Source organism: Scyliorhinus torazame, chromosome 4 (genome assembly GCF_047496885.1).
Source record: "Scyliorhinus torazame isolate Kashiwa2021f chromosome 4, sScyTor2.1, whole genome shotgun sequence".
In the NCBI taxonomy this organism is placed as follows: Eukaryota; Metazoa; Chordata; class Chondrichthyes; order Carcharhiniformes; family Scyliorhinidae; genus Scyliorhinus; species Scyliorhinus torazame.
The window spans coordinates 319,483,609-319,504,912 of NC_092710.1; the positions used below are offsets into that span (position 1 = coordinate 319,483,609).

The window sequence follows — 21,304 nt, forward strand, 5'->3', positions numbered from 1 at the left end:
GGATCTCGCATGCCATTGGAGACCTTTGGGTGGTTGGGCTCTGGGCAGTGTGGCACTCTCACTTGCATCCAGGCACCTTGGCACTGCCAGCCTGTCACCTTGGCACTGCCATCCAGGAACACTGGCAGTACCACCCTGGCACTGCCAGGGTGGCATTTCCAGGCTGTCAGGGGCACTGACAGTGCCACAGTGCCGGGGCTCCAGGTTGCCCATGCCTGGGGTGCTTTGGCCATGAGAGGTGGGTGAGGGAGGGGGGGGAGGTTCGAGGAGCCTGTAAGACGTACTTTAGGTGCAATGCTGGGGTCCAGAGGCCGCGTGGAGTAGCTGAGGGAGGGGGGGGTGGGTCGAAAGATCGGGCCAGCCTATAAAAATGGCGCTGCAACCTATTCGTACTCTTCCTGCATTGGCGAGCTGAGCTGGTCAGTGTAGGAAATGATGTAAGTGCGGCCGAGGTACGGCTTCCTCGAGGCCAAAAAAACAGCAAAGTGCCGTTGCATCGTGGGGTCCTCTCGTGCTGCAGATGCCAAGAAACACCTTGCTTAACGCGCCCGAAACGGGACTCTGTTTTTGTCCCGTTGAATCGCGCCCTCCATCCCACGGACTTTAGCTCGAACTCTAATCAGTGAAGCTTCTCTTGCAGCAAGTTTCATACAAGTTGCGATTTCTGTAGCAGATTTTAACGTTAAAGCACTTTCAGTCAACAATTTCCTCTGCATTGGTTCCTTCCTGAGGCCAGAAACTAATCCGTTGAGAAGTGTAGCATCCAAAGTCTGCCCAGATTTGCGGTACTTGGCTAGCTTTTGCAGGGATGCAACAAAATGTGAAATGTATTGCCCTTCCTCCTGTGCACGATGGGGAAAGCGGAATCTTTCAGCTATTAATAGTGGACAGTGAGAGAAATGTTCTTGTAAGACAGTCATTAACTGGCCATATGACTTGTCTCCAGGGTTAGCTGGCTTTACCAAATTCTGTAGTGACAGGAATGTTTTCCTCCCAACTGAGCTGGGGAAGGTGAGCTGGTCATAAAAGTTCCGTCTCCTCCTCCTGCTCATCAAATATGTCCATGGTGCCTTTAATTCCCCCATTTCTGGATTGCAGGTCCCTGATCTGCGCTACTGTGCCTTCCCTGACATTTATTTTCCCTCTGTTTAAAGCAGACAAACTCACAACGCACAAGGAGACTAGTTGTTTCTGTGCCTCGCCATCGATTCCCAGGCAGCAGGTTGCAGAATCGGTAGCCCTGTAGGTTCCCGCAGTCCATTTGAGTGCCTTGTGAAGGTCTCTGCCACTCTACCCACTTAAACCGTAATGATTTGTTATGCTCTAGATGTAGCTTAAGCGGCTTCCTTGTGGTGCACTTGACAAAGGAAGGTTCAGACGTGGAGATAACTTCAACACGTTTATTAAACTATTTACACTTCTATTCCTCGGGTTCGACACTACTGCTAATCCTACTATAGCTACCCAGACTGACTAACCAGTTGCTGCAATCCATGTGGTGGGTGTAATATTGAATCAACCCTGTGTCTCTACTCACTGACTGTCTCCACTGGAAAGAGGCAGATCATGTGTGTGGTGTCCTTTATATATAGGTTGGTGTAATGCCCTCCTGTGGTCATGTCACCTCCTTGTGTATCGTGAATGTCCATTGGTAGTGTCCTATCTAACTGATCTATTGGTTGAGTGTATGTGTGTGATGTCTGTGGTGCTCCCTCTAGTGTCTAGCTAGCCTACATGTATTGACATTAACCCCCCGTGTACCCACAGTGATGCACATCACCACAGGTAAGTATATTGAAAACTTCAATCCTCCGCTTGACGTAAGTCCCCAGTAACTCACAGTTGTCCGATAGTTTTTTCCTTTTGAAAACCCTATAACTTGCACTTTAGGGGCTGTCACGATTGACAGGATGATTCGCTGGCGCTCTGCTACAAACTGTACGGTGTCCAAGCAGTTACTTGAGAGTGTTTTTATTTGTCACAATGATGATTTTGCTTGGACGTCAGCGATAATTCTCCTGACTTCACTCCCGATGGTGTATGGGCCTGGATCTCTGTCGATGATTCCTCTTTCTGGCTGACAAAATCATTGCCGAAAGTTGTTTGTCTCCCGTTTTCCAGATGGCCCAGATCTCATTGCCACTTTCTCTTTTGTTATGTTCTTTGCTGTAGCCACAAAGAGAATGAATCAGAGGTGACACACGTATAACATAGTGTAAGTGGTTTATTTACAAGATGCTGCTCAAATCAGGTACAATGGTGAACTCCACAAAACCCACAAAGCGCTCTGATTATGTCATTGCTGAACAGGTGACATTACATCAGCCAATGGTGTTGCTCTGTTACAAAACCTGGCCTAATTCTTCTGATCAGGGTTGGAAGCCCTACTTCCGACCCCGAACAGGCCAAAAACTACCAGGTTGCCTTCCTGTGATTTTTCTGCGCAATCACCCGATGGGGGATCCGGCAAAGCTCAGTCAGGGCAGGGAACCTTGGAGAGACCAGTGAAGAGAATCCACACAGAAGCTACGCCCTCTTTCAGCAGCAGCAACAGCTGCATTCTGGTACGTAAAGAGTTAAATGTCCCAAAGTTTCTATGAAATTAAGTGTAGTAGGTAGGAGGGGGGGGAGGGAGGTGGTGAGAGGGTGAAGCGGATGAGGTAAGTGGTAAGGGGTTAGGGTGGCTGAGGTAATGGGGCAGGGTGACAGCTGGGCATGGTGGTAGTTGGATAGGGTGGCAGGAAGGCAGGGGGGTGAGTGAGATGGTTAGGTGGAAGGTGGGTGGGGGCAAGCGGATAGGCTGGTCGTATGGCAGATGGGTGGGGTGGCAAGGTGTTCAGAGCGGTGGGTGGGTGAATGAGGTGGGAGGGTGGTAGATGGGTGAGGTGGTAGGAGGGTGGGAGGTGCTTCGGGTGAATAGGTGGGTCAGGGGGCAGTCAGATCAGGTCGGTGGGAGAGTCGGGGGGGAGGGGTAAGGCAGGTAGTCGGGTGGTGAACTCGATTCCGGTTGATATTCGGGAAGTCGGGCCGTAGTGGTGGTCAGTGTGATTAGAGGATCAGTTGTATAGTTCCCCAGGAGTTAGATTAGGATTTTCCACCACCATTTCCTGAGTAAATATCCAGGTGAGTAATCCAGAACTGTCTGATGTCTCTGACACTAACTCAGAGTCAGAGGCCTTTTCGAAGATTCCCAAACAGCAGAGGAAGTTCAATCTTCCCGGGCGATTCCCTCAGTGTCACTGCGTTGGGACTTCCGAGGGGTCCATAGAAAATAGAACATAGAACATTACAGCGCAGTACAGGCACTTCGGCCCTCGATGTTGCGCCGACCTGTGAAACCACTCTAAAGCCCAACTACACTATTCCCTTATCATCCATATGTCTATCCAATGACCATTTGAATGCCCTTAGTGTTGGCGAGTCCACTACTGTTGCAGGCAGGGCATTCCACGCCCTTACAACTTTCTGAGTAAAGAACATACCTCTGACATCTGTCCTATATCTATCTCCCCTCAATTTAGAGCTATGTCCCCTCGTGCTGGACATCACCATCCGAGGAAAAAGGCTCTCACTGTTCCCTATCTAATCCTCTGATCATCTTGTATGCCTCAATTAAGTCACCTCTTAACCTTCTTCTCTCTGACGAAAACAGCCTCAAGTCCCTCAGCCTTCCCTCATAAGATCTTCCCTCCATACCAGGCAACATTCTGGTAAATCTCCTCTGCACCCTTTCTAATGCTTCCACATCCTTCCTATAATGCGGCGACCAGAATTGCACGCAATACTCCAAATGCGGCCGCACCAGAGTTTTGTACAGCTGCAACATGACCTCATGGCTCCGAAACTCAATCCCTCTACCAATAAATGCTAACACACCGTATGCCTTCTTAACAACCCTCTCAACCTGGGTGGCAACTTTCAGGGATCTATGTACATGGACACCGAGGTCTCTCTGCTCATCCACACTGCCAAGAATCTTACCATTAGCCCAGTACTCTGTCTTCCTGTTATTCCTTCCAAAATGAATCACCTCACACTTTTCTGCATTAAACTCCATTTGCCACCTCTCAGCCCAGCGCTGCAGCTTATCTATGTCCCTCTGTAACTTGTAACATCCTTCCGCACTGTCCACAACTTCACTGACTTTAGTGTCATCTGCAAATTTACTCACCCATCCTTCCAAGCCCTCCTCCAGGTCATTTATAAAAATGACAAACAGCAGTGGCCCCAAAACAGTACACCACTAGTAACTGAACTCCAGTCTGAACATTTCCCATCAACCACCACCCTTTGTCTTCATCCAGCTAGCCAATTTCTGATCCAAACTGCTAAATCACCCTGAATCCCATGCCTCCGTATTTTCTGCAGTAGCCTTCCGTGGGGAGCCTTATCAAACGCTTTACTGAAATCCATGTACACCACATCCACCCTCATCCATCTGTTTGGTGACCTTCTCAAAGAGCTCAATAAGGTTTGTGAGGCACGACCTACCCTTCACAAAACCGTGTTGACTATCTCTAATCAAATTATTCCTTTCCAGATGATTATACATCCTATCTCTTATAAACCTTTCCAAGATTTTGCCCACACCAGAAGTAAGGCTCACTGGTCTATAGGTACCTGGGTTGTCTCTACTCCCCTTCTTGAACAAGGGGACAACATTTGCTATCCTCCAGTCTTCTGGCACTATTCCTGTAGACAAAGATGACTTAAAGATCAAAGCCAAAGGCTCAGCAATCTCCTCCCTAGCTTCCCAGAGAATCCTAGGATAAATACCATCCGACCCAGGGGACTTATCTATTTTCACACTTTCCAGAATTGCTAACACCTCCTCCTTATGAACCTCAAGCCCTTCTAGTCTAGTAGCCTGAATCTCGGTATTCTCCTCAACAACATTGTCTTTTTCCTGTGTGAATACAGACAAAAAATATTCATTTAGCACCTCTGGTAGAGGGATTTCCTTCATTAAATGTTTTTAAGATAAAAATAGATAGTTTTTAGAAGAATAAAGGGATTAAGGGTAATGGTGTTCGGGCCGGAAAGTGGAGCTCAGTCCACAAAAGATCATTGAATGGTGGAGCAGGCTCGAGGGGCCAGGTGGCCTACTCCTGCTCCTAGTTCTTATGGTCTTATGTTCTCTCCTATCTCCTCGGACTCCAAGCACAACTTCCCACTACTGTCCTTGACTGGCCCTACTCTTACCCTAGTTATTCGTTTATTCCTGACATATCTATAGAAAGCTTTAGGGTTATCCTTGATCCTACCTGCCAAAGACTTCTCATGTCCCCTCCTGGCTCTTCTTAGCTCTCTCTTTAGTTCCTTCCTAGCTAACTTGTAACTCTCGAGCACCCTAACTGAACCTTCATGTCTCATCTTTACATAAGCCTCCTTCTTCCTCTTGACAAGTGTTTTGACTGCTTTAGTAAACCACGGTTTCCTTGCTCGACCACTTCCTCCCTGCCTGACAGGTACATACTTATCAAGGACACGCAGTAGCTGTTCCTTGAACAAGCTCCACATTTCCATTGTGCCCATCCCCTGCAGTTTTCCTCTCCATCCGATGCATCCTAAGTCTTGCCTCATCGCATCATAATTGCCTTTGCCCCAGATATAACTCTTGCCCTGCGGTATATACCTATCCCTTTCCATCACTAAAGTAAACGTAATCGAATTGTGGTCACTATCACCAAAGTGCTCACCTACCTCCAAATCTAACACCTGTCCTGGTTCATTACCCAGTACCAAATCCAATATGGCCTCGCCTCTCGTTGGCCTATCTCCATGTTCAGTAGGGCATCTTCCATGGTACGTTCAAACTCTGACTAACTGGAGAGCGGAAGACCTGGCATGTTAAATGGAGGCTCCGCCTGAACTCTCAGATGGATGTAGAGGATTCCATGGCCACTATTTCAATGAAGAGGACGGGGGGGGGGGGGGGGGTTCTCCTTGGCCAATATTTATTTATTTATTTGTTTATTTATTTTTATTCATTTACGTGATGTGGGCGTCGCTGGTTAGGCCAGCATATATTGCCCATCCCTAGTTGCCCTTCAGATGATGGACGGTGAGCTGCCTTCTTGAACCACTGCAGTCCTTGAGGTGTAGGTACACCCACTGTACTGTTAGGGAGGGAGTTCTAGGATGTTGCCCCGGCGATATATTTTCAAGTTGAGGTGGTGAGTGACTTGGAGGGAAACCTCCAGGTTGTGGGGTTCCCAGGTATCTGCTACTCTTGTCCTTCTAGATGGTCGTGGTCGTGGGTTTGGAAAGTGCTGTCTGAGGAACCTTGGTGAGTTACTGCAGTGCATCTTGTAGATGGTACACACGGTTGCTACTGTTCATTGTGGTGGAGGGTTAGAATGTTTGTGGAAGGGGGAGCAATCAAGCGGGCTGCTTTGTCCTGGATGGTGTCGAGCTTCTTGAGTGTTCTTGGAGCTGCACTCAACCAGGCAAGGGGAGAGTATTCCATTATACTCCTGACTTGTGCCTTGTAGGTGGTGGACAGGCTTTGTGGGGGGGTGGGGGGGGGGGGGGGGGGGTCAGGAGGTGAGTTCTTTGCCGTAGGATTCCTAGCCTTTGACCTGCCCTGGTAGCCACTGTATTAATGTGGCTAGTCTAGTTCAGTTTCTGATCAATGGCAACCCCCAGGATGTTGATTATCTCTCAGTCAACGCTACGAAGACTACATGTGCTCATTATCACACTGCTGTTTGTCAGGGCTTGCAGTTTACAAATTGGCTGCTGTGTTTTCTACGTTTCAGCAGTTATTACGCTTCAAAAATATTTAATTATCTAAAGGGCTTTGGAATGTAAATGTAAATGTAATGTAAATGTAAATCGCTTATGGTCACAAGTAGGCTACAATGAAGTTACTGTGAAAAGCCCTGTTGCTCTTTTTAGCCTTAGTTTATTAGCTCTGATTACGTCACCTTTGCTCACGAGTCACCAGGTATCTTTATGATACCGCCACGTGGTTCAAGTTCAATTTATGATTAATAAGTCAGCACACCGCTTAGTAAGATTGAAATCAACGGTCATTTATTATATACAACAACTAATGCTTACACAATACTCCTACTATCTATATAATAAACCTATCACTACTGGCCAATACTTAACTTTAGGAAGAGCCCACCAGGTCAGGGAAACGAATGGCTTGTCCAATCAAATCTGGCCCGCGGGATTCAAAAGGCTGATGCAGGTCGATGGCTAGGAGTCTTTATCGGATAGCGATCGCTGGATTCAAACTTACAGTTGCCGGTTGCTGTTCTTGCGAAGGTCTCGAGCAGGCGAAGAAGGGAGAGAGAGAGAGATCTGAACTTGGCCCCTCACTTTATAGGGCCCAGGGGCTTCCCGCCTCCCGGGGCGGCGCTTGACCCTGAGTCCCAAGTGATTAGACTTGTTCCCAATCACTGGGTTCAATACGTCCAATTGCGAGGCGATTCCCCGATCGGGGGGTGGTCGTTCACCTGCCTTTGTTTCGGCCACTGCAGGCGCCGACAGGTCTGGCCCGGTATTCAATTGCTAATGTGTTGCAATTGTTCCCGGGGATAGCCGATTAAACTGCAGATGTCTGGGTTGATGGGCTGTTAAGAGTCCTGAGTATAACTGCAGATGTCAGGGTTGATGTGCTGCTAATGGTCTTGAGTATCGATCTGGGCCGACTTTCCCAGATCCGAATATGATATTCTGCCTGCAGCTATCCGTTTGTGTCTTGTTACCTGCTTTTCCCATCAGCCTTTTCGGTTAGCCATTTTAAATCGGGTTTTGGCCAAATTAATCGGGAGGCAGCCATTTTACGTGGCTACAGCCCCTAGTCGCCACATTCCGGCGCCTGTTCGGGGAGGCTGGAGGATGGTGTCCCATCATCCTGAAATGCAAGTTCTTTCTTTCTGTCTTTGAGCCAAACAGATAAATGAAAGAAGGTTAGAAGGAAAAGCAAAATCCTGAATTGGTAAGGGACGGTGAGAGGAAGAAGAGAGAGAACCTGAGTGACAGCGTCTCTTTAATCAATTACACGGTTTGCAATCAAGTCACTCTGACTACTTACAGCTGCTCGCAGACCTATTATCATCATGTTGTACGTCCATTAGTATCGCTGCTTCCTGGGAACAGTAGATCATTTAAGCTGTTGCCGGGGCTGGAAGGAATCAGGAGCAGCAGGTGCAGTGTCTGTTTGAAGAAGTCAAAACCATAAAATAGCAGTGACGTACAAAGAGGTTTAAATCGTAAACAATTTAGGGGCTGAATTTCCTTTCGGGAACAAGTCCATTTTGCATTGTTTCTCCATCACCAAAATTGTCCACTTCCATCTCTGTAACTCTGTCCATCTTTTCCCCTGTGGTAGCCCGCCTGCTGTTACAAACCTCACCCATGTGACTGTTCCAATGCTCACCGGTCTCCCTCCTGAACTCATCCATAACTCTGCTGCCGTATCTGAACTCCGAGTACCAAATTCCGTTCTCCCATTACTCCTGTGCTCGCTGACCTCCGGTGCCCGTCAGCCCACCAGTGCATCAATTTAAAAATCCAAATCCTTGTTTATGAAACCATGGCATCATCACCCCCTCCCCTCAATCTCTGAATCCTTGTCTAGTCCGATGATCACAGTAAGAAGTCTTACAACACCAGGTTAAAGTCCAACAGGTTTGTTTCCATGTCACTAGCTTTCGGAGCGCTGCTCCTTCCTCAGGTGAATGAAGAGGTATGTTCCAGAAACATATATATGGACAAATTCAAAGATGCCAGACAATGCTTGGAATGCGAGCATTAGCAGGTGATTAAATCTTTACAGATCCAGAGATGGGGTAACCCCAGGTTAAAGAGGTGTGAATTGTGTCAAGCCAGGACAGTTGGTAGGATTTCGCAGGCCAGATGGTGGGGGATAAATGTAATGCAACATGAATCCCAGGTCGCGGTTGAGGCCGCACTCATGTGTGCGGAACTTGGCTATAAGTTTCTGCTCGGCGATTCTGCGTTGTCGCGCGTCCTGAAGGCCACCTTGGAGAACGCTTACCCGGAGATCAGAGGCTGAATGCCCTTGACTGCTGAAGTGTTCCCCGACTGGAAGGGAACATTCCTGCCTGGTGATTGTTGTGTGATGTCCGTTCATTCGTTGTCGCAGCGTCTGCATGGTCTCGCCAATGTACCGCGCTTCGGGACATCCTTTCCTGCAGCGTATGAGGTAGACAACGCTGGCCGAGTCGCACGAGTACGTACCGCGTACCTGGTGGGCGGTGTTCTCACGTGTAATGGTGGTATCCATGTTGATGATCAGGCATGTCTTGCAGAGATTGCAATGGCAGGGTTGTGTGGTGTCGTGGTTACTGTTCTGAAGGCTGGGTAGTTTGCTGCAAACAATGGTTTGTTTGAGGTTGCGCGGTTGTTTGAAGGCAAGTAGTGGGGGTGTGGGGATGACCTTGGCGAGATGTTCACCTTCATCGATGACATGTTGAAGGCTGTGAAGAAGATGTCGTAGTTTCTCCGCTCCGGGAAAGTACTGGACGACGAAGGGTACTCTGTCGGTTGTGTCCCATGTTTGCCTTCTGAGGAGATCGGTGCGGTTTTTTGCTGTGGCGCGTTGGAACTGTCGATCGATGAGCCGAGTGCCATATCTCGTTCGTACGAGGGCATCTTTCAACGTCTGTAGATGTCTGTTACGCTCCTCCTCGTCTGAGTAGATCCTGTGTATACGGAGCGCTTGTCCATAGGGGATGGCTTCTTTAATGTGTTTAGGGTGGAAGCTGGAGAAGTGGAGCATCGTGAGGTTATCCGTGGGTTTGTGGTAAAGCGAAGTGCTGAGGTGACCGTCCTTGATGGAGACGAGTGTGTCCAAGAATGCGACCGATTTTGGAGAGTAGTCCATGGTGAGTCTGATGGTGGGATGGAACTTATTGATGTCATCGTGTAGTCGTTTCAGTGATTTTTCACCGTGGGTCCAAAGGAAAAAAATGTCATTGATGTATCTGGTGTATAACATCGGTTGAAGGTCCTGTGCGGTGAGTAGGTCCTGTTCAAACTTGTGCATGAAGATGTTGGCGTATTGGGGTGCGAAACCCATCGTACAAGGTACGCCCAGCTTCTGTCGCGACACGACGGACTTCCTACAGAAACTCAGCACCCATGGACCAGTTGAACTAGGAACATTCCTCGTCACAATGGACGTCTCGGCACTCTACACCAGCATCCCCCATGACGACGGCATTGCTGCAACAGCCTCAGTACTCAACACCAACAACTGCCAATCTCCAGACGCAATTCTGCAACTCATCCGCTTCATTCTGGATCACAACGTCTTCACCTTCGACAACAAGTTCTTCATCCAGACGCACAGAACAGCCATGGGGACCAAATTCGTTCCCCAAAAGGCCAAAATCTTCATGCACAAGTTTGAACAGGACCTACTCACCGCACAGGACCTTCAACCGACGTTATACACCAGATACATCAATGACATTCTTTTCCTTTGGACCCACGGCGAAGAATCACTGAAACGACTACACAATGACATCAATAAGTTCCATCCAACCATCAGACTCACCATGGCCTACTCTCCAAAATCAGTTGCATTCTTGGACACACTCGTCTCCATCAAGGACGGTCACCTCAGCACTTCGCTTTACCACAAACCCACGGATAACCTCACGATGCTCCACTTCTCCAGCTTCCACCCTAAACACATTAAAGAAGCCATCCCCTATGGACAAGCTCTCCGTACACACAGGATCAACTCAGACGAGCAGGAGCGTAACAGACATCTACAGACGTTGAAAGATGCTCTCGTACGAACGGGATATGGTGCTCGACTCATCGATCGACAGTTCCAACGCGCCACAGCAAAAAAACGCACCGACCTCCTCAGAAGACAAACATGGGACACAACTGGCAGAATACCCTTCGTCGTCCAGTACTTTCCCGGAGCGGAGAAACTACGTCATCTTCTTCACAGCCTTCAACACGTCATCGATGAAGATGAACATCTTGCCAAGGTCATCCCCACACCCCCACTATTTGCCTTCAAACAACCGCGCAACCTCAAACAAACCATTGTTTGCAGCAAACTACCCAGCCTTCAGAACAGTGACCACGACACCACACAACCCTGCCATGGCAATCTCTGCAAGACGTGCAAGATCATTGACATGGATACCACCATTACACGTGAGAGCACCACCCACCAGGTACGCGGTACATACTCGTGCGACTCGGCCAACGTTGTCTACCTCATACGCTGCAGGAAAGGATGTCCCGAAGCGTGGTACATTGGCGAGACCATGCAGACGCTGCGACAACGAATGAACGGACATCGCGCGACAATCACCAGGCAGGAATGTTCCCTTTCAGTCGGGGAACACTTCAGCAGTCAAGGGCATTCAGCCTCTGATCTCCGGGTAAGCGTTCTCCAAGGCGGCCTTCAGGGCGCGCAACAACGCAGAATCGCCGAGCAGAAGCTTATAGCCAAGTTCCGCACACATGAGTGTGGCTTCAACCGGGACCTGGGATTCATGTCGCATTACATTCATCCCCCACCATCTGGCCTGCGAAATCCAACCAACTGTCCTGGCTTGACACAATTCACACCTCTTTAACCTGGGGTTACCCCATCGCTGGATCTGTAAAGATTTGATCACCTGTTAATGCTCGCATTCAAAGCATTGTCTGGCATCTTTGAATCTGTCTATATATATGTTTCTGGAACATACCTCTTCATTCACCTGAGGAAGGAGCAGCGCTCCGAAAGCTAGTGACATGGAAACAAACCTGTTGGACTTTAACCTGGTGTTGTAAGACTTATTACTGTGCTCACCCCAGTCCAACGCCGGCATCTCCACATCATAGTCCTATGATGGTCAATGATCTCGCTGCTTCTGCAGTTCTCCTTTGCATCTCCAATTGTAACTGCACCATGTATCAACATCCTGCGGGTTACCATCGATCAGAAACAAAACTGGACCAGCAACGCTGATTAAAGAAGATATTGATACAATATTGAAGATATTGGGCTGGATTCTCCTCAGCCCCACGCGAAATTGCATTTGGCGCGGGGGCGGAGAAACAACTTCCCCAACGGAATCGGGTCCGACGCCGCTCCGACGATTCTCTGGGCCCCGAATATCCGCGCATCCACGAATTACGCCACGTGGCTGGGGGGCCATTGCCAGAGGCCCTCCCAGCGATCCTCCGCTCCCGACCGGCCGAGTTCCCGACGGCGTGGAGCTAACATGGTGTTGCCGGTCGGGACTCTCACGTGGCGGCTGCAGACTCAGTCTGTGGCCACCCTGGGGGGAGGGGGTATTGGGCACTGGGGAGGGCCTTATGGGTGGCCGGAGCACGGATCGGACCGGTCCGATGCAGGGGCGCGTGGCCGATGGGAGGGGACCTATATTACGGAGCTGCCTTCGCAGTCCGCGTCCACCATGGCGCTTGGCGCGGCCGCTGGAGGCCGCCACCGTACACATGCATGGACCCGGAACTGGAAGTGCGAGGGCCCGTATCTGCAGCCAAAGCAGTGTGAAGCCCTCCGGGTCCCTGGTAGCCCCCTGCAGGTTAGTGAATCGACTTTTATTTTTCTCAGGAAACTGGGGAGTGAAACGCCAGCGTTTGTACGCCAGCGTGGGGGACAGAGCCCCATTTTGGGAGAATCCAGTCCATTATGTATGTTTCTATGTATGTAAATACTGGGGCAAGTCAGAGGCTGGGGATCCCGTGGCGAGTAACTCACCTCTTGGTTCCCCAAAGCTTGTTCTCCCCTCCAAGGCACAAGTCAGGAGTGTGATGGAATACTCTCCCTATTCCTGGATGAGTGCAGCTCCAACAACACTCAAGAAGCTCGACATCATCCAGGACAAAGCAGCCCGCTTGATTGGACGCCCTTCCACAAACATTCACTTCCTTCTCAACCGACCCGCACTAGCAGCCGTGTGTACCATCTACAAGATGCACTGCAGAAACTCACCAAGGTCCCTTAGCCAGCACTTTCCAACCCCATGACCACTACCATTTAGAAGGACAAGAGCAGCAGCTACATAGGAACAACACCATCTGAACGATTTCCACCCACCACTTGACTTGGAAATATATCGCCGTTCCTTCACTGTCACTGGGTCAAAATCCTGAAACTCCCTCCCTAAACGCGCTGTAGGTTTTCCTACATGACATGGGCTGCAGCGGTTCAAGAAGATAGCTCACCACCACCTTCTCACAGAGAGTTAGAGGAAGAGATGGGTAAGATGGAGCTGGCAGATTGCTGGCATGGGTGGCGGAGGGGAGGGGGGGCGGTGTGGTTGACAGGGTTGGGAGTGGGAGGAGGAGGTTAATCTTACAGTGGGAAGCCAGCAAGAACCTTGGACTGGAGGAAAATGCCTTGAGGTGGCTGCCTCTCCCTCTAATCTCCCCTCCAACTGATGGGTTTTCTGAAGATGAGTTAATTCAGCATCATGTAAATAGTTGCATTGAGGAGCCTTCCGTTGTTACAGTCAGTGCCCCTGTACTGCAAGCCCCCACAACACGTTTCTCTGGGATAGCGGCAGACTTGCACTTCCACCGGGAACCTGATCCTGCACTTCAGCAGGAAAATGAGCAACACCTGCCCTGTGTAAGTGAGGCACCTCAGACAAGCCCTACGGCCTGTTAGCTCAGATGGTTAGAGCGTGGTGTTAATGATGCCTAGGGCCCGGATTCGATTCCAATATTGGCCATCGGCACTAATCGATAAAACAAACAGAAAAGCCCGATCCTCCACATCCAGGGGAGATTGTTTGACTACTTGGTCCCATCGGCTTCAGACAAAGTGGGCCGGATTCTCAGTTTCAGAGACTACGTGCTGACGCTGGGACGGAATTGCGTGAGTTCTACGGCCCCCAACATGGCGCTGGTCCTGGAGTGATTCAGGCCATTCTAATGGGCTAGCACAAGCGCCATGTGTACCGGATGTAATTCCAATGAATGCGGGCAAGTGATTCGGATTGGCACTCAAGAACCTGCCGAGTGTATATAAGCACTCCACATCCCACACGCCCTCATTCCAGCCAAGAGGATGGCACTGGTTGTGCTGGCGCACCCCCATCCCGTTGATGGGGCAGCTGGGGCCAGAGGGTACCTCGGGGAGGGTGGCCTGGGGAGGCAAACATATATGACCCATGGCATAAGTGGACAGTCAGCGGCATCCTGGTAGTCCCCCGCTGTCATGCCGCTGTCGAGGCACTGGAGCGTGGCATTCCGTCTGGGGTGCCAGGCGCCGGCCCCGATTGTCACTGGAGCGTGGCATTCCGTCTGGGGTGCCAGGCGCCGGCCCCGATTGTCGCTGGAGCATGGCATTCCGCCTGGGGTGCCAGGCGCCGGCCCCGATTGTCGCTGGAGCGTGGCATTCCGTCTGGGGTGCCAGGCGCCGGCCCCGATTGTCGCTGGAGCGTGGCATTCCGTCTGATGTGCCAGGCGCCGGCCCCGATTGTCGCTGGAGCGTGGCATTCCGTCTGGGGTGCCAGGCGCCGGCCCCGATTGTCGCTGGAGCGTGGCATTCCGTCTGGGGTGCCAGGCGCCAGCCCCGATTGTCACTGGAGCGTGGCATTCCGTCTGGGGTGCCAGGCGCCGGCCCCGATTGTCGCTGGAGCGTGGCATTCCGTCTGGGGTGCCAGGCGCCAGCCCCGATTGTCACTGGGGCGTGGCATTCCGTCTGGGGTGCCAGGCGCCGGCCCCGATTGTCGGCTGACGCGCGATTCTCCGCCCAATTGCGTTTCCCAATTCCGGCATCGCTTCAAGGGAAACAGGCAATGGGATCGCTTGGACAAGAAACTGCTTCTGTTGTGAGGTTACATACTTTTTTCCCGGTGCAAAGGGCCCTGATAGACTATCAGGCCATTGATTCCCATATACTGTGAATAAAGAAACACCTGACCATACCCAAAAATACATAAAAATAGACACATGTACACACAGATATATACACATATATAAATATATACACACACACATTTATGCATGGGATCACACACTATATATATATATATATATATAAATATGTACTATATATGTATATATACACACCCTCACATGCACAGACACAGAGATATGCATAAGCGGCATTTAGCAGCTCTCTGGTAGGAGTTACTGCAGCAAAATGTATTATTTTCCTCAGCTATTTTGGGAGGTTGATTTATTTCTGGTCTAAGGCTCTAATTCTGGCTCTGAGGTAAAGCTGCTATGTACGCAGCTTCCCACCTCTCTCTCTGCCGTAGCACAGCGTTGCCTGGGATACAGAGCCATCGGGCTAATGTGACGGTTATCTGCCAAGCTGGGTGCGTGACGTGTAAAATCCGAGCCATTACATGGAGATGTGAAGCTTGGCAATTAATGTCAGTGCCCTGGAAACCGCTTCCACCCTTTTAATTGGCACTTAAGTCAGCTTTGCTTTCCTGCTTATTCTATTCCTGGTGCCCGGCTTCACTATGTTTAATCCTCTCCGCTCTGTACGCTCAGATTCAGTAACTGAGAGCGCACCCAATAATGTTTATTTCCCCCCCGCCCTCCCCTCCCCTCTAATTTCCCCCTCCCCTCTGCTCCTCGCTTGAATGGCTGACTCTTTGCTGGGCACTGTCTTGTCCCCTGAGCCTCTGGGCCCCACTGATACTTAGCCCTCAGTGAATATTTGAAACTGAAGATTGGAGCCATAATACAAGCCAGCCTGTTACTGCTGTAGGAGAAGTGGGCCAGGTAAATTCTAATTATGTTAACCTTAACAAGCATTTCCTAATATAAAACACACACATTGAACTAATTCTGCACTGGAAGTCATTTTAGGAGGTCACAGGCAAGATGAGGTCACAGCCCAGTGTTAGAACAGTCATTACTCACCAAAAGTTTGTGGAAAGAGATGAGTAATGTGCCGGGCTTAAGGCCAGATAGTTAGAAGGCAGTGTATGAACACAACAGCTGAAGAGATATGAAGAGAGGGAGATAAAGGAGCAGAGTGGCATGCAAAGAGAAGTATCAGCAAAAGATAGCTGGTACTGCGTAGGCCCATTTCAAGGAGATACATGGGGAATAACCCTGACACGATAACGTCACAGGCTGACGTGCCTATATATGAACTGGACACAGGTAGGATGTGTTGACATAACAGAAGAATATCACTATCTCTGTAAATAGGTACAACACAAGCACCCCCCCCCCCCCAATCCTGGCATTTAAATCAAGTCTTGATTAGGCTGCCATGAGCAGTCAAGATGACACACGGCATGCATACCAGTCACGGGGGCATGTCATGTAATGGGTTGCACCATTGATTTCATAGACAAAAGGTACTAATCACATGTCTTGAAATTTCCTAGTCATCAAACCTTTTCAAAACCAAACAACTAGACTCACCAGAGGTTTGCACAGGCAGGCTTTCCGACAGAGGCTACTGCCCTTGCAATTCACAACTGCAAAATCTCACCCCGTCGCCTCACTGGGGCGGGGGGGCCCAACCCACGGTTTGGGAACCCCTGCTGTAGGGGAAAGAAAGACGGAAGTTGAACAGATATAGCACTTTTCACTGCTTTAGAGGCCTCCCAAAATGCTTTACAGCCAAGGAAGTACTTCTGAAGTGTGGTCACTGTTGCAATGCCGGAAATGTGGAAACCAATTCATGTAAGCTCCCACAAGCAGCAATGTGATAATCACCGGGTCATCTGCTTCTGATTTCGGAATAAATATTGGCCAAGGAACCAGGGAGAATGTGCCTGCACTCTTTCGCAGTAGTGTCTGTATAGAGCCTGAGTTAGGCCACACTTGGAGTATAGTGTTCAATTCTGGTCGCCACACTACCAGAAGGATGTGGAGGCTTTAGAGAGGGTGCAGAAGAGATTTACCAGGATGTTGCCTGGTATGGAGGGCATTAGCTATGAGGAGGTTCTTTACACAGAGGGTAGTGGGTGCCTGGAACCCGCTGCCGGAGGAGGTGGTGGAAGCAGGGACGATAGTGACATTTAAGGATCACCTTGACAAATACATGAATAGATGGGAATAGAGGGATACGGACCCCTGAAGTGTAGAAAATGTTAGTTTAGACGGGCAGCATGGTCGGTGCAGACTTGGAAGGCTAAAGGGCCTGTTCCTGTGCTGTACTTTTCTTTGTTCTTTGTTCTTTGTCATGGGAGCTTTTACATTCACCTGAGAGGCCACATGGGGACCTCGGTGTTGCACTGAAGTGCCCCGGTTTTGACCTTAAGTTCCTGAAGTGACACTTGACACGTAAACACCTGACTCACAGGCGTGTGTGGTCCTCACGGAGGCACAGCTTCTCTATACCTGCCTCCTACCTCTTTTCTTGCCTCACACCTTCATCACTATTGCTCCCTTTCACTTCTACCGTGAGAAAATCGCGAGACGGGCTAACCTCCCTGTCGTGAGTGCAGGATGCTGACCCGGGGTAAAGAAAATCGACGTGCCTCTGTCCGAGGCCTCAATCCTGAATGGTGACTTGCCAGCGGGTCAATCTGGAAGGTTCTCCGCCACCAAACTCCACGTGCTTAAATCTCTTTCTTCCTTTGAAATCTGACTCGAGGGAACCGGCATGATTTGAATCCTTGTTCACAGGAGCTCTGTTGAGGAAAACAAGTGAGGAGCAGGTGGGTGCCCAGTGGTCTCCGCATGGTGGGTATAATTTAATTCGGATTAATCTCTGGGACGTTGTGTGTTAAAAGATACTCAGGCAGCTGGAGTCACTTACTTGACGGTGTTCAATGGTCAACTGTTTAAGACGTCCAACAGAGTTTGATTCCGCTGCCAGAGACAAAGAGATGGTGGTGAGGAGATTTCTTTTTAAATTCAATTTGTTTTTATGAGCTGGAGTACACAGTTTAAAAGGAGGTTTGAAGCAGATCGAAAGGAAGAAAATCTGCAGGTCTATGGGGATAGACTGGAAAACTCTTTCAGAGTTTCAAAGAACTGAGCCAAGCACAAGTGGTCCAATGGCTTCCTCACTCAAACTGTATCAGCCGGGGCACTGAGTACAAGAGTTGGGAAATCATGTTGCAGCTGTATAAAACTTGGGTTAGGCCGCATTTGGAGCATTGCATTCAGTTCTGGTCACCACATTGTCAGAAGAACGTGGAAGCTTTGGCGAGAGTGCAAGAAGGTTCACCAGGATGTTGCCTGGTCTCGAGGATGTTGGCTCTGAGGAGAGGTTGAATAAACTAGAATTGTTTCCACTGAAAAGACGGAGGCTGAGGGGAGACCTGATAGAGGTCTGCAAAATTATGAGAGGCATAGAAAGGGTGGATAGTTAGAGGCTTTTTCCGAGGGCGGAAGTGTCAGCCACAAGTGGCACAGGTTCAAGGTGAGAGGGGGAAAGGGAGATGTGCGAGGTATGTTTTTCACACAGAGTGGTGGGTGCCTGGAACGTGCTGCCAGAGGATGTGGTGGGAGCGAGCACATCAACATTTAAGAGGCATCTGGATGGGTACATGAATAGGGAGGAAATAGAGGGATACAGACACAGACCAAGTAAGGGCAGGAGGTTTTTTTTGGTCAGGGCATCATGATTGGCACAGGCTTGGAGGGCCAAAGGGCATGTTCCTGTGCTGTACTTTTCTTTGTTCTTTGTATCATCTGAACTGTACGGATAAATGAGGCTTATTATGGACACTGAATGCGCTTTTACACACAACATATTGTGGAAATGTGGAACTCTCACCCCCCCCCCCCCTCTCAAAAGGCTGTGTGGATACTAGGTTAATTTAAATTCTTTATACTCTCCTTCATTGACAGAGGTGTAGAATACAAAAGTAGCAGTAGAATGATGTAAATGTATAAAACACTGGTGAGGCCACAATTGGAATACTGTGTGCAGTTCTGGTCGCCACATGACAGGTATTATGTAATTGCACCCCAGAGAGGGCAGAGAAGATTTACTAGAATGTTGCCAGGGCTGGAGAATTGTAGCTACGAGGAGAGATTGGAGAGGTTGGGGTTGTTTTCCTTGGAATAGAGAAGGCCGAGGGGGTGACATGACTGAGGTGCACAAAATTGTGAGGGATGGAGACAGAGTACACGGGAGGGAGCTGTTTCCCTTGGCAGAGAGTTCAAAAACCTGGAGCCATCAGTTCAAGCTAAGTTGTGTCAGGATTAGAGGGGACATGAGGAAAAGGCTTTTTACCCAGAGGATGGTGGGTGTCTGGAATACGCTGCCTGAGTTGGTGGTGGAGGCAGAGACCCGAAACTTTAAAAAGTACCTGGATCTGCACCGTAAATGCTGTAAGCTGCATCGCTCTAGGCCGTGTGCAGAGAGATGGGATCAGAAAAAGCACCTGGGTGCCTGTGGGTCAGCATGGAGAAGATGGGCTGAATGGCCTTCTTCTGTGCTGCACCTTTTCTATGTGTTCCTCGGAATATGGGGCTAAGCTGGGTAAACAGGTACAGATCAAAGGTGACCTAATAGAATGGTAGAGCAGGGGTTTAGGGTCTGAATGCCTTATTTCTGTTCCTATGTAAACAAAATGCAAGAACAGAATGGCCACCTGTAGTTTATCTTAAGACCAACCCTGTGCTTGGGCCTTGTAGAAGCATCAATCCCACCTTCAGGAAAATGACAGACAGCACAGACAGTGACCCAAGTCGGAATCGAACCTGGGATCCTGGAGCTGTGAAGCAATTGTGCTATCCACAATGCTACCGTGCTGCCCACTCCTGTTGCACCTTCAAAGAGAAGGAAGGTTTTCCAGTCTTTTGGAATTGCCATCCCTCCCTCGACCGGTTTGTTCCATTGCTATATATGGAACCTTGCTGTGTTCAAAATGACGGCCGCACTTACCAACATAAGAAACCATCACTGTATGCTGGTGTGATTCACTCTATGAAGCACTTTGGGAACTTCCTGAGAATGGTTAGAATCTCTACAGTGCAGAAGGAAGCCATTCGACCCATTGAGCCTGTACCGACCCTCTGAAAGAGCACCCCACCTCGGCCTCCTGCCCCACCTAATTCCCGCAACCCCGTGCTTTGATCATGGCCAACCCTCCTAACCTGCACAACTTTGGACGTGTGGGAAGAAACTGGAGCACCCGGAGGAAATCCACGCAGACACAGGGGGAAAGTACAAACTCCTCACAGACAGTGGTCCAAGCCGTTAATCGAACCTGGGACTCTGGCACTGTGAAGCAACAGTGCTAACCACTGTGCCACCGTGCTGTGCTGCCCTTGAGGTTGAGGGAAGCGATATGAGATGAACAGAAGTAAATGAGTAGGACAAAAATGAAAAGTTAACACGATTAGTTAGAAAAGCATAAAATAAATTAAAATAAGAAATTGAAAGATTTAGTGAAAGGAAACAGACAGACAGCAATAAATATTACTTACATATAAGTGTACACCAGTTTGCTTTGCTACTTTAACATTGTAGATTAAAGCCCCATTTCAGGTCCTAATCACATTCGGGTCACAGGGTGGAAAGGTAGCACAGTGGTTAGCACTGTTGCTTCACAGCCCCAGGGTCCCAGGTTCGATTTCTGGCTTGGGTCACTATCTGTGCGGAGTCTGCACATTCTCCCCGTGTCTGCGTGGGTTTCCTCCGGGTGCTCCGGTTTCCTCCCACAAGTCCTGAAAGACGTGCTGTTAGGTGAATTGGACATTCTGAATTCTCCCTCTGTGTACCCGAACAGGCGCCGGAATGTGGCGACTAGTGAATTTTCACTGTAACCTCATTGTAGGATTAATGTAAGCCTACTTGTGTCAATAAAGATTATTGTTAGACCGTTTGTTCAATTTAAAAAAAAAAATATTTCGGGGTGCGAGCATTGCCGGCAAGGTCAACATTTATCGCCCATCCCTAATAGCTGTTCAGTGGGCCATGGTCAGCCACCAGTAACTGAGCAGTTCAGAGTAAATCACATTGTGTTGGGTCTGGAGTCATGTGTAGGCCAGACCAGGTAAGAGTGGCAGATTTCCCTCTCCCAAAAGGGCATTAGTGAACCGGATGGGTCTTTATAATTGTTGTCCGTGACAAAGAGCAATTCATTCCAAATGTACGAATTAATTGAATTTAAATCTTTCCGGCGACTGTGATGGTGATTTGAACTCATGTCTCCAGAAGTCCAGGAACTTTACCGTAGCATAGTAAGTCTAGTTTGGTGTTTACCTTAGTCTGGAACTGAGTTAAATGCTTAATGTCGCTGCGTCAGGGTTTGGTGTTTACTCAGTCTGTGCCTGGGTTTGGGAGATTCTCTAGTATGGTGTTTGATTTCTTGTGAGCTGGTTATTTGGTCCGGTGCTACACCAAGTCTGGCTAGATGGTATAGAGAGGTTTGGCTTTGTGGTTCCAGGCTCCTGG

At 49.3% G+C, this 21,304-nt stretch overlaps 1 long non-coding RNA gene across 1 annotated transcript; it reads right to left on the bottom strand.

The window, feature by feature from the left end:
* Window positions 1-1,398: 1,398 nt before the first annotated feature.
* On the bottom strand, window positions 1,399-16,435 carry LOC140411755 (uncharacterized). The gene is made up of 3 exons (XR_011940995.1): window positions 16,363-16,435; window positions 8,051-8,172; window positions 1,399-2,166 (listed from the first exon to the last, which is right to left on the bottom strand). It is a non-coding gene; the product is annotated as an uncharacterized lncRNA (long non-coding RNA).
* Between the last annotated feature and the right edge of the window lie 4,869 nt (window positions 16,436-21,304).